Here is a 19,186-nt window from a genome sequence, read left to right on the forward strand (position 1 = left end):
TGCCCTTTGAATTGCAGATCTCTTTTATAATAAAAATGTTGTAAGTTAAGCATATATGTTTTGCTGTCAAACGATTCAGAATGACTTGAAATGTCTAGATAACAAAAAAATAGCAAATTGGAGTTTTAGGCGACATCAACTTTTTCCGGAAGTTAGTAACAAAATTTGAAAAATTAAGAAGATACAGTTGTTATTACCGCGTAATTAAGTTACCGCATAATTTTAGACTATTTATTGAATGTTATTAACTTTATTTTTAATTGTTGAATTAATTAAATGGTTCACTCGGAATTTAGTAAATATGTTAAAACAAATATTTTCCATATACTAAATTTTATAACAAAGACGTGTGATCAAATTGGAACATATTCAGAGCGATAGGTTCGTTGACATGGCCGATAACGAGAGGTCATTACAAGTAACATGCTCTAGAAAACCGAGATATAAAGGCGATAATTCTTACTGGTGATATATTAATTTTCAAGTATAACATAGTAATTCATAATTAAAAATCCTATTAATAATAAAATTATAATCTTTTATATTTTCAGGTATTAAAACTTATTTTCAATGTACTACTGCAGGAACTATATCTTGCACGTTAAACCATTTATTTTAAAATCCATAAAAAAGCGAGTTTAAATAACAAAGGAAATGCGATATTGAGAGTGTTTAATTTAATTTCGTTTCGTTTTGCGCCTGTATTGTTTCACGTACAAAAAGAGCTGCCTGAACTCGAGAATTGCGGAACGTTTGTGTGAACGCATAAAATGCGTAGAAACACGACGGCAACGAAAAAATAAAAATAACAAACACAATAAACAATATCGCCGCTATTAACTTCAACGTCCGGACGCGACGGAATGGATAAGCAGTAGTGTTGAACCCAGATGGAGAAAATTGTCCCAAGTGATCGTTTTCCATTGCCGATCAAGAAGCAAAAAAATGCTTAAAATTAATAAGAAGCCATGACAGAAACTTGGTCTACCAATAACTGATTCTGGGTTAAATATCCAACTCGACCAGTCTGATACCAAGAAGTACTAACATCAGATTCGCAATTGATGAAATCCCGGATGATCATTTTCCATTGAGATCAAGAAGCAAAAAATTGTTTAAAATTACCGAAAAGAGCCATTACAAGAACTTAATCTACCAACTACTGGTACTGGGTTCAATATCCAACTCGACCAGCCTGACACCAAGATGTACTGACAAAGGAATTGATGAAATCCTGGATGATCATTTTCTATCGAGATCAAGAAGCAAAAGATTACCGAAAAAAGCCATTACAAGAACTTAGTCTACCAACTACTGGTACTGGGTTCAATATTCCTGATACCAAGCAGTACTGACATCAGATTCGCAATTGAGATCCCAGATGATCATATTCCATTGCTGATTAATAAGCAAAAAATTGTACAAAATTACTTCTGAGAACTAGCTATTAGCTTAGTCTACAAACCACTAATTCTGGGTTCAATATTCAACTCGACCAACATGATACCAAGAAGTAGTGACATGAGATTTGAAATTGGGATTTTGGATGATCATTTTCCAAGAAGCAAAACATTGTTTAAAATTACTGAGGAGAGCAAGCCATCACAAGAGCTAAGTCTACAAATCATTGATTCTGGGTTCAATATTCTCCTCGACCAACCCGATACCAAGCAGTAGTGGCATCAGATTCGCAATTGAGATCTCGGATGATCATTTTACATTGCTGATCAAGAAGCAAAAAATTGTTTAAAATTACTGATGAGAACTAGTTATGACGAGAGCTAAGTTTGCAAACCATTGATTCTAGGTTCAATATTCAACTCGACCAACATGATACCAAGAAGTAGTGACATCAGATTTGAAATTGGGATTTTGGATGATTATTTTCCAAGAAGCAAAAAATTGTTTAAAATTACTGATGAAAGCTAGCCATGGAGGAACTTAGTCTACCAACTACTGGTTCTGGGTTCAATATCCATTTCAACCAGATTGAAACCTAGTTGTTGTGATATCACATTTTCAAATGGGATCATAGATCTGAAATATGATGACATGTGGAAGTAGCTTTTCGTAGATCTTGCTCTAATATTAGATCAGTATTTGATCAAAAATCTACTAAAATCTTATCAGATAGAGAGTGGTCAACCACTAACTCAAGTAAAAAGACAATAACAAACCAGTCATTCAAAATAAATGAGTTATAATTGCTAAATGAGCCAAAGTAACTGTTGAAATTTTTCGAAATTCAATAATGACTACCATCAACCATTCATATCAGTACCATCTACCACATATCTAATCTGTGTTGAATGCGATTCTACAAATTTATGATCAGGGTTTATTTTGTGTATGAGAACATTAACCTCACAATTAGATCATACAACCAAATACATAATGTTTAAACTCTAAATTTCTTCAGAAACATCAAGAAACAACATTGTTTTGGAGTAAAGTGGATTCCGATTTTTCCTATGTAAAATATTTAGTTACTAAAGATTCAAATTTTTTTGTTGATGAATGTAGAGATAGCAAAAATACAAGTACTTTCTCTTTTGGTTGGATTGCACAAGCCATTATCTGATGCAAAGTTTCAGAAGTCAATCCCTAAAACCTTAAGCACAAATTAAAAACTTTCTCAAAAAAATTTTTTTTGGTAGTACACAGCCAGCAAAAACAAAAAGATTTTCAAATAATTAAAAACAATAATCTCAATTATATTGAGCTAGATTTCTATTATTCAAATGTTCATCTTCGCTGCAACGAAAATACGAAATGCACACACGGCCATCAAGTTTATTGTTTGTCATTAAACGCATGCGTTTTAATAGCAATAATAATAATACTAATTATAACGGGTTATGATAATATAATAATGGTCGGGTAGGCGATGTGCGATGTGATGAGAGCCACGGCTTTTGAATATCACAAAATAAATTTGTCTGAATGCGAAATAATAGTCATAAAACGAAATATCAAAATGAGCTATTGAATGAGCAATGACGAATTAAATTTCCGAACAATAAGATGAACCATTGTTGACTCGTAAAAGACAGGTAGGTATATGTTATAATTAATACCGTAGTTCTAGGAGCATTGTGGCTTTCCAAACTCTATTGTTAGGTTAAATAATGTTTTGTATGGGAGAATGAACTAATCTTCTTTCGATAGAAATCAAGGAAGAGACAAAACGACGTTTTGGATGTGCAATACAAATTCTTTATTGAAGATGCTATTACCTCCAATCAGGAAGAGCTATAAATAAATTCATGATATTTCACAATATTCTATCAAATTTTATGCGTTTGTGATTCTGAATATTAGATTAAATGATTTGCGATGACACCTTCTCTATTAATATAAAATTACAAAAATAAATCATTATAATCATAAACTAGAGGCTTAGTGATTTATTTAGCAAGACAAACCAATCAATAAATATTGTTTTGAATATGATTTTTTTGAGAATGATCAAATCTTCTTTCGATAGAAATCAAGGAAGAGACAAAACAACATTTTGGATGTGCAATACGAATTTTTCATAGAAGATATACAAAGGAGCGTCTCCAATCAGGAAGAGCTATAAATAAATTCATAAGCTATCACAATATTCTATCATGTTTCTGAATATTTGATTAAATGATTTGCGATTTCACCTTCTCTATAAAACAAAGATTACAAAACTACATCATTTATCATAGCAAAATTATTTAAACTTATAGGCTTAATGATTTAGCAACACAAACCAAGCAGGAAATATATTTTTTTATAAACAAAATTTCCTAAAATGCTCACCAGAAATTAATTGCATTTTAGACCTGCTCGAACCCTTGTGCCCATGTTGTGTTTCTGCTATTTTTTGTTAAATATTGTATCGGAATAAGAATACAGCTGCGAAATCAGAAATGTAGAGTATCTATAATTTTTAGGCAAAAATCGTCTTGGCGTAGTAAATTTGTTAACAATAATATAAAATTTATACAGATTTAGTAGATTCAGTACATTACTGAGAAGTGATATAATAAAATAGTATAAAATAATGAAATGGATAGCGGAATAAGAAAGTGGTTAAAAAAAATAAAATGGTAATGGGAATAATAAACAGGGGAGGAAAAGGAAATCATTGATTTGTGGTTCTCTCACTATGAACCTGCCTTTGGGCAGACTACTATTTTTCATTATTATTATTACTATATGACTATACTCCTATTCTCGATATTTCTCTTAATATACTGTTATTTTGGTTAAGTTTATTTATTATCTGTTTGGCATATCCAAGTCGACTTCACATTTGGTCTGAGCTTATTTACAGCCAACCGCGATTGGTTTTTTAAAGTCACCCTATAGAAAAGTACTGATGAATTTATTGTTATTGTATCATGCACATTTGAAGTAACATTAAGAACATTACGAATGTCTAAACAATGAATTATGTGCCTTCGAATATGTTGCATCCTCTATTGCCGCTGACAATTTATCTTGCTTTTAAGAAACTATATATAATTAACAGAGCATTGACGTAGTAACATATTTTAATGCATTCAAACTTTCTGTAATATGAAAAAATGTTGAAAAGTTATATCAAATATGTAACTGCTGTCTATAGATCATTCTATGTTCAAAATTTTATTTTTTTTCTTATTTTTGTGTTGATTATTTCATCAGCAAATCTAGTTCTAGATTCCCTCAAACAATATACTGGACATAGAGTTTATGAATTATTTATTATGTAGCGTTTATTGACAATAAATTGATATCAGAAAATACATATTTTTCAATAAGTTAAACAATGAAACAAAGTTAAAAAAATACATGTGTTGTGTTTACGCAAAATATAAATATTTAATGTTTGATTAGTTTGTACGAAGCAACAATATTTTGCACGCTATATGTATTTATTAAATAAAATGAAAAATATTTTGTTAAAAAATTCAATGCATTAATAGTTAACAGCTTAAACACATTTATGATTTTTAAGTTTTAATAATAAATTTAAGTTTTATTTTTTTCAACATCCATTCACGTTATTTATAAATTAAAACACAAGTATAATATTGAAGATGATCTTTAATTGTTTTATCCAAAAACACTAATAAAAAAATTTAGACGTTAATTTACTACATAAGAATCATTTGTATTTTAATAAGCATTAGCTATATTGTTATAAATATAAATTTGGATAAAAAGTTTTACGATTTGCTAAAATGATAACGATATGGTTCATTATCTTCAAGTGCTTAATAAAAAATCATCTATTTCTTATTTTTCAAATGTTAATCCGTCATATTACTTGTTTTTATTATCTAACTAAAAATGACAAAACTGTGAAAGTTAACTAGTAAAGACGATATTGAAAGAATAAAGATTTTAATTTGCATTATTATTTCAACAATGTTTCATTTCTAAAAAATTATATTTTATATTTGGGATTTAAAACCATTTTAACCTACCATATAGAGAGATAAATTGATTAATTGATTTTAAATTAAAAAATTAGAATATCTAAGTATTACAGATAAGAAAAAATTGAAATTATTCAATTAATAAATTAATATTAATTGGAAATAATGTCACACAATTTAAATAAATTATTTTAAAATTATATAGACAAATAAAATAATTCTGAATGATGAGTTAATTCTCTCTGAAGAAGAAAGAAAATGTGATGAAATAAATCTATTTGAATAATCTGAATAACCGTAGGCTATTCCTCCAAGTCTTAAGAAGTGTTGAGAAAAGCAAAAAGTTATGTTTACTCTAATAAAGTTAATAAAACAGGGAAATAGAATTTTACAAAAAAATTCAAAATAAGAATTATGTTAAATATTATTTGTCTTGAAAATGTTACGCCACTGGTAAGCTGTGAAGAATACTTCTGTTTCATATTTCATTGGCAATCTCTGTCCTCCTCGGGTACGAAGTCTATACTGGAAGAGACAGCAAAACCATACCCCATGCTATGCCTCATGTTTTTAAAGATATACAACAGACCCATGAAGTATATTTACAAAACCGACTTATATCCCTTGAATAATTTCTCCAACTTATGAAATGAAATCTTTTAAAATTCAAGGGTGTACTGATAATAAAGCATTATGTTTTTTTCTACTGTAGAGATATCCAGAAATAATACCAATACTTTTTCGGTTGACGTCTTCTGGTAAATATCCGAAGATTACGGGGTTTCAAGTTTTATCATTCGAGCGACGGCTCAGCCATAAAAATCGAATATTATTGCGTCAAAGATCAAGTTGCTGTAAAAACTATGACGGAGATTTTTTGGGGTAAATAGTATTTTGACATGTTTTCTTTGGATCGTGTTAAAAATTCTTGGTAAAGGGATCACATGTCAAAATGGATAGAAGAATTTATTGCTTAATTTGGAACACCCTTGAGTATTCATATGCAATTAGGTCGGAAATGGATAAAGGACTCTTAATATAATTGAATAGAACTAATAAAGAAATTTGTTAAAAAGCAGACCAAGAATCACGTTGGGGTCACCAATGTAGGAACGTATTTATTTATAATAGACTTTGTAGAAATGATACACAAAGTCTCTTATAAATAAAGAAATTATTGGTTTCAATTTATTTTCAAAAATGATAGAAAGTCGTAGAAATTATCGATTGGTTACTATAAACCGCTGTAAATAATTTTTACATGCATTTCCACAACCACATAACAAAATGACATTATTCAGCTTTAGTATTTAATTATTTTGTTATCGTTAGTAATTAAGTTTTTTTTATATTGCATTGTACTTTTATTAACAATTTTGTACAAATATAGCAGTATGACGTACACAAAATAATAAGCAAACCAAAAAACAAAAGTAAACTGCAAAAACGTAAAACAGGTGATCCTTTTGTTTTATATCTTTGAACTCCACAAGAAGATCTATTACAGAATCAATTCGCCAATCTCCACGTTTACGGAGATGTATGTTTTCTAATCAAATTATGCATTAGCTACCGTGTAATTTGTTAAAGTCCGATGCCAAACTGCATAAACTGTGTTCACGATTTGCCACTCTATAAACGAAAATCGAATAACGGTAGATCCGATGCAACAGTAGCAAAAACCATGATATCTAGTTGTCGGAAAACGAATCGTGTTAGTGGTTAAAGGATTGTTTAAACTATCCTCTGAAGTAAATAAAATATATAATCGAAACTTATATCAAAAATATAGAATAATGAAATAAATACATAAATTAAATTTTTAATATCTAAATTTAAGTATTATGGCGTGAATAAATCAGTCAGTAACGTGCCCAAACAATAGCGATCCTCGGATCGAAGACATAGAATTTAAATGCGTAGTTAAAACGAAATGAAATTTGAATGGTTTAGAACTTATGTATGAATTTGAATAAAATTCGCAACAAGATTAGAATGGAAGAAGATCAGATTAAAAAAAAAGAAGAATGAAGAAATCAGTTGAAAAGAGCAAAAAAGGAAAATTGGATAGAATAGGATAAAACCAAAATTAGAAGTAAGAAGAAGAGCAAGATTAGAATTAGAGAAGATCAGAATTAAAAGAAAAAGAAGAACAAAGAAATTGTTTGTAAAGAGGAAGAAAAAGAAAACAGGATAGAATAGGATAAGAACAAAATTAGAAGTAAAAAGAAAAACAAGATTGGAATTGAAGAAGATCAGATTAAAAAGAAAAAGAACAATGAAGAAATTAGTTGTAAAGAGGAAAAGAAGAGAAAATAGGATAGAACAAGATAAGAATAATATTAGAAGTAAGAAGAAGCGCAAAATTAGAATTGGAGAAGATCAGAATTAAAAGAAAAAAAAAAGAATAAAAAAATCAGTTGTAAGGAGAATAAAAAGAAAATTGGATAGAATAGGATAAGGCTAAAATTAGAAGTAAGAAAGAAAGCAGGATTAGAATTGGAGAAGATCAGATTTAAAAGAAAAAGAAGAATGAAGAAATCAGTTGTAAAGAAGGGAAAAAATGGGAAAGAATATGATTACAGGATATAAAAAAATAGTATAAAGATAGTATAAAAAATGTATAAAAACTATAGAATATATATAAAAATATAAAAAGTACAGAATATGAAAATGACATTTTTTAATATTAATTTTTTAAAATTTAATTTAATAAACGCAAGTTGCAACAAATTAGTGAAAATTCGTATAGATAAAAATAAAAATCTAAATTTAAAAAAAATAAGAAAAAAATTGAGAAAATTTCGTTCACGTCGTTTTGCTATTTTTAGAGATTACTTATAAAATGAATTTAAGAAAAAATAATTATATATAAGATATAATAATTAAATTTAATTAATAATTATGATAAAAATAAATTGTACTATGATATAAATTGGTAAAACAACGTGATACATATTTGTATAACTCATTATGAGAAAATGTTTATATAAAATAATTTCAAGTAAAAAATAGTAATAATGATTATAATAGAGATAGTTTATACAATCAATGTTCATTAATATTAAGTCATTCTTTAGATTTTGGGTTCTCATCTACATAGTCTACTTTCAGTATCTACTTCGAAGATGCTATTGGATTTGAATTTCAATGTACAGAAATCAGAATTCGAGACGAGAAATACGTCAAAGCATCAGTTATAAACGCAGCTACAAAACTGAGCAAGCCAATAATTCCTAAGCAATAAACCCATACATTTGCTAATTAAATCTTATCGGTAGCCGAAGTCGTGAGTCGTAGACTCTAACCCATAATTAAAACGAGATCGAAGGCTGATTGTCTTGAACTCACTACGTACGCCCAGCTGGTAAATGTAACATATTGAAATTTGGTTTTGAAGTAATAGGTAATAAACGAAAAACTGATTTTTTTTTTCAAATGTTTCTAAAATAGATTTATTTGTAAGAGTTAAGTTACTGAGGAATTAAAATACTAAAGCAACGAATTCGTCTTAAAGCCGAAAAAATTATATTCAGAGATGATACACCTTTTTAAAGCGTTCAGTTTTGCCTGGGTTCAAATCAAAATCAACATCAAGTAATCATAATTTTTAATGCTTATCTATAATTTATATTCAATGGCAATAGTAGAAAAACATATCGATGATTAAAGATCATTCCGGATTCTTATTATTACAAGGTTCGAGTTAAACTATAAATTATTGTTAGTAGTAGTTTTTACTACGTTTATTGTAACCTATTTGAGATTATAATTTTATGATCGAGAATATCATTTTCAATTACGGATTCCTAGAATTGATTATTGTTTTACATGTTTATCCAATGATTTATTTCAGCTTGCCATAATCAATCTTGAAGTTTTAATATAAACAAAATATAAAACCACTAGCTTATAATTACCAAAGATTACTATTAATCTAATATTGTCATAATAAATTTTAAGAGTCAGATAAGTAAGTGTTTCCTTTCTATATCTTTCTGTGGGCTAAATATTGTTCTTGGAGTTTGAATCCGAGGAATTGATTATGTAATCTTTGATAACTCCAAGTATGACACTTTGATATCTAAATATTTATTTTAAAGAAGCACTTCAAAAAGCGGTTATTATCGCATATGTATCAGAAAATATAAATACATAATTATACAAAAAGAGTTGCACGTGGCTTCGTGGTTAGGGCCTTGGTTTTCAAATTCGGTTCGACAAACGCCTTATAAAAGCCTGATGTCAAGCAGTAGTGACTTTGATTTTCGTTTGGAAATATAGATGGAAAAAGGTTTTCAAGAGAAAATAGCCCTTTCCAGATGTTGCTGCATCAAATTAAAAATCATCAGCGTTATTCCAATTATTTAAATATAGCAAATAGAAATATGCCAACCATTGGGTTGTTTCAGCTATCTACTGAAGCTTCTAAAAGGTAGAGTAGTTAAATAAACAAATTGTAAGATATTGAATATCATCAAAAATTTACTATATGGTAACTATAGGTTTCTTAAATTCTGCTGTTCGAATATGAAATAAAAAATAATAACAATTACACAGTAGGCAGAAATAATAGAGAATGACGATTTCTTTATTTCAAACAGTTCAGTGAATTGAAAACCATCAATACAACAAATTGTAGACAGTATACAAAACATAAATTTTTAATCATGTGAGAATTCTTCTCCAAAAAACGCGAAACACACATATGAAAGCCGGGAAATAAGTTTGTGTCGGTCTCATTAGATATCAATATTTGCTCAAAATATTATTACACCGATTGAATGTTGTGAGAACCGCACAAAACTCAGCACTGTTATCGATTTTGTGATGAATATTTGCATCGTATGTACATATGAAAATCGATAAACAGCGAAGAATATAATGATACTCCATTCATGAAACATTTTGGATTAGATACGCCTTTTTCGATTTCAATGCCACGTTTCTGGCGAATGATTAGATGTAATAAATGCATAGCAGTGTTTGATGGAAGATTTTGTGAAGCTACAAAAAAGTTATTGTTCTTGGGAAGGAAATCTTGAGAAATTAATAAATAAAAAGCATTATTAGCAAAGATCCAAATCCACAAATTCAAACCAACTTGAAGATTGAAGATTGGCTCTTTAAATTCGGTCTACATATCGAGGGAGAGGACTCGATGCAATAATGGAAACTTGTTCGAACAAACATACTTCATCATCTATCTCACTTTGGACCTTATCTTAAAATTAGTACTCTAATTGAGCACAACCGTATTGATTTTCAGAATGTAAATTGATCGTTATGCAGCTCTAAGATTGCGGTTGTAAACAATAAGCCCCGAAATTCTTTCCACAATCAAACAGAGTTAATTTACATTTGTTAAGATAATTTATTATCATGATATATAATGAATTATATCACCATTATATCAGATTTCTTAAACTCGAGATCTTCGTATACGGCATTTTTATGAGAAACAAAAACAAAGATAAAGGCACATGCTCGTGATAACGTTATCTGTGCATAATAGAAGTTTTAATGTGCTTGTTAAGCATATAAGCTCATCTGTAGATAACTTTTTATTATTATTTTAAGTCAGATGTAACCTGAGCATTAGCTCGTACAATAGTGCGGAACATATAACCCACAGCGATTTAAAATGAGAAAATCGGCGCCACGGGGTTCCTTGGGTAGATAGAAATGCAATATAGTTTATTATTAGTTTCGTTTGCATTTTCTTTTGATTTAAAGAGTATAAAATAACATTTTGATTAAACTTGCATAAAACGAGCTGGTTTTGAAAGGAAGAACTTGGAAAGTGATAGTTATCAAAAAAGGATTCTAAAGTCAAGGACTGATAAGTAAATCAAAACATCTCCACCCGATAATCTTAACCATAATGGGCTTTATATGTGTATGTTATGATTTTAAAGTAAATTAGCAAAAACTGCAATTTTTTATGGTACTCTACATAAAATAAATCACAAATCGATTTTTATATCAGAGATAATTTCCAAATGCATCGACTGTTTATTGTGAGTTTCTACTAATTTATTATTTGAAAATGGAACGATGATAAATCGAAAAGAGGATAATGTTGCCAAGGAAAACAAACATGTAAATTTGACGAATGAAATAATAGTAACACATGTGCAATAAGTATAACATAATAAATTAATCGGAGTCTAATCCTTTCTGGAGATTCGCCAAGGAATATACCGCCCACCATGTGTTTATAATAAGGAATATATAGAATTGAATAAAATTATAAATTGGTCCAAATAAGATCAATTGACATCAATTGATATACAGTGAAAAATAATACATTTAAGGAAAAAATTAAGAATTGACCCATAGGTGTGGTAAAATGGGACGGCCAGAGAATAGGTCCAATGTTTTATTTTTAATTTTATAGGGATTTTCCGAAATAATAGCTTGCTTGGGTACATTTTTTACAGAGACAACACTGTACATAACCTTGAAATGGTATTTTGAAAGAATTATGAAACTATTAATTAATTTATCTAATAACTATTTATTTAATTTATCTCTTTTTTAAACTATATTTATTATACTTAATAAACTGTAATAAAGTTGACTACGATGCTATGCCAACAGTTTTATACTCTTTCATATAAAAGTTTCAAATAAAACGACTTTGAAATCGATATTTCATTATTTAGAAAATTCGGGCATTGTTTTAGGTTTTGTCAAATAACTCGGAAGGTTTAGTTGGTCCTTTTTACTTTACCAACGTGTAAGCTTTTATAGAGGTTGTTGTATAAAAATGACTGTTAAATTTGACTTAAAAATAAATCTTATAAAACAATTAAATAGCCTATACTTAAAAATGATATTAAGATCTGGTAAACTAAACAACAGTGCTCACAACAAAAAAAGCTAACAACGAAAGAAAATATTCTTGTTATCAATTTTCAAACTTTTATCTCCCGAAGGCGACGTCATAAGAAGGCTGGTTATACATCTTTTGCCCGGTGTTTTGAAATAATATTGTTAAAAAATTGTTAACTTTACTTGTTTTTGAGATATCGGTGGTGGACCACGGATTTTAAGCCCAGCTCTTCCCTACATATTTTTCTTACCACAAAATGTCTATTATTATTTAATGTGTTAATATTTTTTTAAAACAACTATTGCTGTTCGATTGAATATTTATCCTTGTCCAAAATGAAATTTCGTCAAACATCCGTTCGTTGCAGTGTGGAGAAAAGCTATTTCTTGATCTCAATGAGATTTTATTATTAGTTTTTGTTTATATTTCACTTGCACGATCTCTATCCCTGTGTGCGGGTAAGTTCAAGGCTACGCGATTTATGTTTATTATGAAACTCCAAATAGAACACGATAAACGTAAAATGAAATACGGCGCTGCGTTTATGTTTTCAACTTAAAATATACAGAAAGGACACGAATGCATTTGGAAATAATAAATACGGCATCAAAGAGAAATACGTGGACACATATGAAGTATAACTTTAACTTAATTTGGCCTTTTGACACACGTGGTTCATGTATAAATAAACATAAAGGACCGAAATTTGATAATTCAATTTTGCAGAGTAAGAACTTAAATCTGCGCGCAACGCATATATTACAAGGTTTATAGTTATTTACGACTTACATAAATTTATTATTTTGATAAAATGGCATGTGTTATTATATTAAGTACCATGTATGAATAACCATATAGTTCATTTTATGGTGATTGAAATCTATTTCGATTTGAAGTAACTGACGCGCTACTAAATTGTAAATGGATTTTGCACGGATACCGTTTTCAAGGAGTTTTATATTAACTATTTTGTAGGGCACAATTTGTATATAGAGTCCAGATAATAATTATTATAATAATATTAGAAATATTATTTCAATTCTGAGAAAAGGTTAAAAATATTAATAGAGGGAGCGTCTATTAATCACGTGAGCGAGCTTTTAAGGATTTTTGGACCCCCCCTTCCCCCTTGGTAACACATGGTGATATTCAAAATTACCCCCCTCCCCCACCAAACATTACGTGTATTTTTAGTTACGTGATAAAACTGTAAATTTTTTGATTTTTTTTAAGATGTTTGAATTTTTTTAAGATGTTTGATTTTTTTTAAATAAATCAGTTAAAAAATAAATACACGTGATATATTACTATAACATCCCTCCCCCCCCGTAATATTTTGTGATTTTTTGTCAAACCCTCCCTCCCCCTAAAAACCTCAAGTGATTAATAGACGCTTCCCAGTATGTTTAGTATTTTTACGAAACTTTTTGGGAATCAATTTATTTTTGAATTACTCAAATCCTATTATTCAAAACTTTGATTATTTTTTATAATAAAATCTCTTCTCATAGGTCTTCAATATTTGAAGAATTTATGACTATCAACTCTATCACCATCCAAACATTCATCAAAATCGTTAAAGAGCAAATTTGAGATTATCCTTGTTAGTAACTTGATATTGTGAAATTTAAAAAATATTTTGCTTGAATTCAACTCACGAAATAGTATTTATTATATTGATGTCATATTTTTTAGCCTAGCTTTTAAAACTTCGATTGATTGATCTTATAAGAGTAAACCTGAGGTTATCCTTGTTATAATTAATTTCAATGATCTACTCGAAGTTTCTAACTTTTTACATAAATTTATTTAACTGAATATTGCTATATTGAAGTGTACTTACATGAAACACGAGGCAATATAAAAATACAGTAACTTGATATTATGAAATTTAATAAATATTCCGCTTGAATTCAACTCACAAAATAGTATTTATTATATTGATGCCTTTATGCAAATCACGACGCCGGACAGAATTACTCGCGTTGTAAAGAACAATGCGAGCAAAAAGATTATTCGACTTGCGAGAAAATGCAAACAGGTTTTTTCGGATGAACAAAAAACGCATATATTAAAGATTTTGACTTATGCAAGCTGGCCAGTGCATATTGGGGTGTAGTGCTTACAAAATCAATGTTCGAAAAAAGTTTTACTAATAATATTGAGATAAATCAGTCCTACACATATCCCACTACAGTTGCCCAATGTCATCTATAAGTGTACTTTTGTTACTAGTTATAGAATTTATTAAAACTCTTCCTCGATAATTCAGGTCGTTGGGTTATAATTTAACTTTGTAGCTGTGGACTGTATTAAATACATATTATGTATTTGTTGCAGTTCTAATTACAATCACTGATTTGTTACTAAGTTATAATAAAAGAAGATATATTTATTTTTATTGGTTATTTACATGTTGTTAAGCGGACTTTACTTTTAGAAGTGAACAACTAGTTCAATTAAAACACTCCGCTACCCCTTCTACCAGGGGTAGCAACCATTCCGTGTAAAGCTTAATGCCCTGAAGTTTGTCACCTTCATGGCCAATCTAATAAAACGAAAAGACGTCCGAACAATGAGTTTTGATTATAAATCGGTCTACACAAATTTCCTTTAATCGTAAAAGTTCCAGTAAGGATGGTCAAATTGCACCTGATTCATTTTTTGCTAATAAAACCAGAAGTCATAAAAACCAATTGTCTTTGATTGCCTAAAAAAAATCTGCAACTACTTGGTTGCCAACCTATGATGAATGAGTAATGTTATTAAAATTTTGTAAATATTTATAATAATTTTCATATATGACATGGATTTGATATGACACATGGACAAAAATATAAAAACCAATCATTTACTTTTTCTATTTGGTCAAAAAAAAGAATGTCACGTGGAAGTGTGTTCTTTCCTAATCGAAAATCAATATTTGGTCAACGTTCAAATGCACCATCGTCCAATTGGTGATAAATGTATGAAGAAGACTGGTTTTAGATATTCGGATTACTGTGTTAGAGGGTGTCGTCGATGCAAACAGGAACTGGTTCCACGATAAAGGATCGAATACAAAAAATACAAACAAGACACTAGAAGATTAACCAACCACGACGATGCGATGAAGAAGCGGAGAAGAAGTTTTGCTGATAAATTCATAGCCGTCACGAGAAAGCTGGATAAAATCGATTTATTGCCTAAAAATGTGCAAAAAGGTAATAGACACAGCTGAAGACAGTTGCTCTACTAGGTTTCTTTAAACATATATAACTGTGCATAAAAAGATAACGTCACTGGCATGTACATTAAATGTCAATTTTTTGCATTATGATTTTATAAATAGTCTATCAGAATAATATTCATTCTATCAGTAAATATTCTATCTTGGCTCTTATTTTCTAAATATCAAATAGGAAGCTAATTGTAATACAATTTATAAATTAGTTTTGTATTTATTATATTAATTAAATAGGATAAATTTATGTGAAAAGTTAGGAAGTCCAAATTAGATCATTGGTATTAATACTAACAAGGATAAACATAGATTTACTCTTCAAGGATTTTGATGAAACTTAAAATAATAATTTATTATTATAATTAAATGTCTTGATTATTTAATGTTTTATCCAAAAATCATCGCTGAAGACGATAATGTTGCACTTAGTACTACTATTGCACTATTAATCCAATATTCAATATTAGGAGAAAACGTAATAAAAAAAGTTTAGTCACTATTCATCTCCCCTTTTGGCTGGGCTACACCGATGCTTTCAGCTGGTGCATTCACCATAAGCTTTTCATTCTTCGACTAGAAAATACGAAAAATGGAGGTATGTAGTGATCATTAGCACTCATACAGAACAAAATTTTATAATTGGAACAAATTACGTACCTATTCTCATCAATATGTTTACTGTCCGGCACTAAGGGACGACATAGTGTCCGGTGTTAAGGGACAGACATTTTCGTTTATTTGGTGGCACCTACTAAAATTGGTTAAAAGATCTAATAATATTCTACCATTTTACGGATAACAATCAAGTACAACTTTTATCTTCGTATACCACTCAAATGTAAATGCATAAATATGCTAAAATTACTTCCATTGATATTTAGGTGACGCCGTGATTTTGCGCCTAAAACAGGAAAGTGCTGCTCTCGCCGTGCCAGTGTGCGTCACATGCGAGACTTGGCGCGTAATCCTGTACCTGTATGCCCCCAGTGTCCCTTTCACTTGTATTTTGAAATGAAAAGATTTATACTTGCTTAAATAATACGTGTTAAATAGAGTGTCCGGTGCTCGGTGCCGTCCGGCGTTACGGGACTTCCCCCTACAACAAATTGAAAGCCAAAAGGCAAGACTTGGAAGCACGAAAGCAGAAGTTTTGGAAGGAAAATGTGTCCCAAAAACAAGAGAGGAAGAACAAATAAATTAAACGTTGTTCTCCCATATCACGGATTTGTCTCCGGGCATAGCACCAGATATAAAATATTCTATTATCTGGAACCATCAAAATAATGATCAAATTGAAATTTAACTTCTGTACGCCTATGGGTGCGTCTTGAAAATGAATCTTTACGAAACCGATCCGCGGGGCCCAAGTGTATCTTCTCCGGACTCGACGCAAAACCTGTAACGCCTGCTTGCAGTAATGATCATTAAGCCAGAAAGTACTCAAAGCTCAGAGACTTTCAATTTCAATATAATTTATAGTACGAAACGGCACGGTTCGTGCTTTACCGGTTGGCTTAAAGCAATTTAAAACTGCCTTGTAAAGATTAATCCTGACTCCAAAAGACAGTTTATAAGGTACAGTATTTATTGAAAATGAATAATCCAACGATATCGTAGATTATAGAAGCGTTTTTTTTTTGTTTTTATCTGTATGTTAACAATGAAAAATTATGCTCAAGCACCAAATTCGAATAATGGAAACACATGTTGCTGAAAATGTTTTTGCGAAATTAGATCAGCCAGAATACAAAATTTTTAATACTGGGAATGAAATTTATTTTGGTCTGAATAATAAAATATCTTTTAAAAATTTGAAAATTAAATAAAAATTTTTTTGCGCTCAAACGTCAATCTTTATATGATTTTAGATTCGGAAACTAAATTTGTATATGAGATTATAATTTTAGTACAAAGAGCAAAATCATATATCGTGCTTTATTGTGCATTGCAACTAAAAGATTTGCAAGATGAAAAATTTGCATTAAACTTGAAAATTCAAGTATTTAAAATAAATTTAAATTTTTAAGAATGATTTATTAAACTTATAATATAAGTAGTAAACTTATTGCAATTGAAGTGTAAACTAATTGGATGTAAATTAGATTAAATTTAAAAAATGGTCAAATAATTGCATGAATAATTTTAATAATCGCAAATGATATTTCTAGAACCACAAGCTAAATTATTTCAGTATTACAACGCAATAAGTTTTGATATTCAATACAAAACCGCAGGAAATTCTGTCTGGAAACAATCTAAGCTTCGATCTGCTGTCTGGCATACAAAATCACAAAATGCTTTATGCATTTTACATAGAAATACCCTCTTACATTTTATTTCAGTTTACTGCCTTCAAAGGTTATTTTATTTATTATTCGAACGTTAAATTTATTTAATAATTCATTTAAATATTCTTCAGCTATTTGGATGCTGGTGGTGTGTTGGAGTACGTGATCGGTTTTGGTTATTTCTCACCTATTGATGGTGATAAACATTCAGAAAAATAGAATAAAATTTATTATATGGGCATTATTCTATTAAAGCAGAATAGTTCTATAAAAAGTATAAAAATGGGTATGAGACATGGAACCATAGGACTGGGTTGACTCCTGGAGTATTTGTTCCTTGAAAATAAGTAAAATTTAAAAATATTGCACATACTAATATATTGAGAAGGTTTGATGGGTGACTTGAAATCATTTTTCAGTAGAGCCAGAAAGACGCTGAAAGACAAAGTTGACTCTTGGGATAATTATTCTGTGAAAATCAGAAAAAAATTCAAAATATTGCTCGTACTAACATATTGAACTTGGAAGCATAGGTTGCAGGTATGATCAACTCCCCGTCGATTAATAATGTCTTTTAATAAGCTACTACCACTTATTGACGAATTTCACACATTTTACCGATAAGAAGAAATCGCATTACGATTGCAATTAATTAATTAAAAATACAAACGAGAGAGTATGAAATACATATATAAACCATTGTGTACGGAGACTATGAGACTCGGCAATTAAAATTTCCATGGGGAGTCTAAAATGGGTAATTAAACATTCCAATATGTCTGTTTTCACAAAGCATCGAAAATATCTAAAGTTAATTGTCAATTAAAACGTTTTTAATGGCTTGTCTCTACTATTTTTTACGCTTAATTTTTTATGGCATGGTTCATTTTACATGACTTGTCGTACCACTCGGGGTTTTGGAACAAAAAAATGCTTAAAGAAGGCCATAACATTTATAAATAAATTTGGTTAGTCAAATAAGAGTATTTTTCAAAACTTCGAGCAAGAAATATAACGGGTAATAAAAAACAAGAAGTAAATGTGTTTCGAATCAGAAACGTCATGACTATTTAGAACTTAATTACGTTCGAATAACATTTTGAAATAAATTATCAATTATAAATGATTATGAAATATTTCATTTATTATTAAATTAGACAAAGTGAAAATTATTTCACACGGAACGTAATTAAAACTGATTTAGTAAAAGTTAATTATTTAACATTCATTGGAATGGCTTAATTAATGTTATGATAATAAAAAATCGTTCTTGCTGAATTAATTTGATTTTATATCAATTCAAGCGTAATTTTAATACAACCCAACCGCAAAAAGAATATAAGAAAGATTTTGCATTGGTTTGCTTAATAGAGATTATAAGAATTCTCTATTAAGAATAGAGAATATAAAATTGCTCTACTTTAATTTTGAAATTTGT

The sequence above is a fragment of the Ctenocephalides felis genome, unplaced genomic scaffold (genome assembly GCF_003426905.1).
Source record: "Ctenocephalides felis isolate EL2017-DRISC unplaced genomic scaffold, ASM342690v1 CF-g0.4_SCAFFOLD_03570, whole genome shotgun sequence".
NCBI lineage: Eukaryota > Metazoa > Arthropoda > Insecta > Siphonaptera > Pulicidae > Ctenocephalides > Ctenocephalides felis.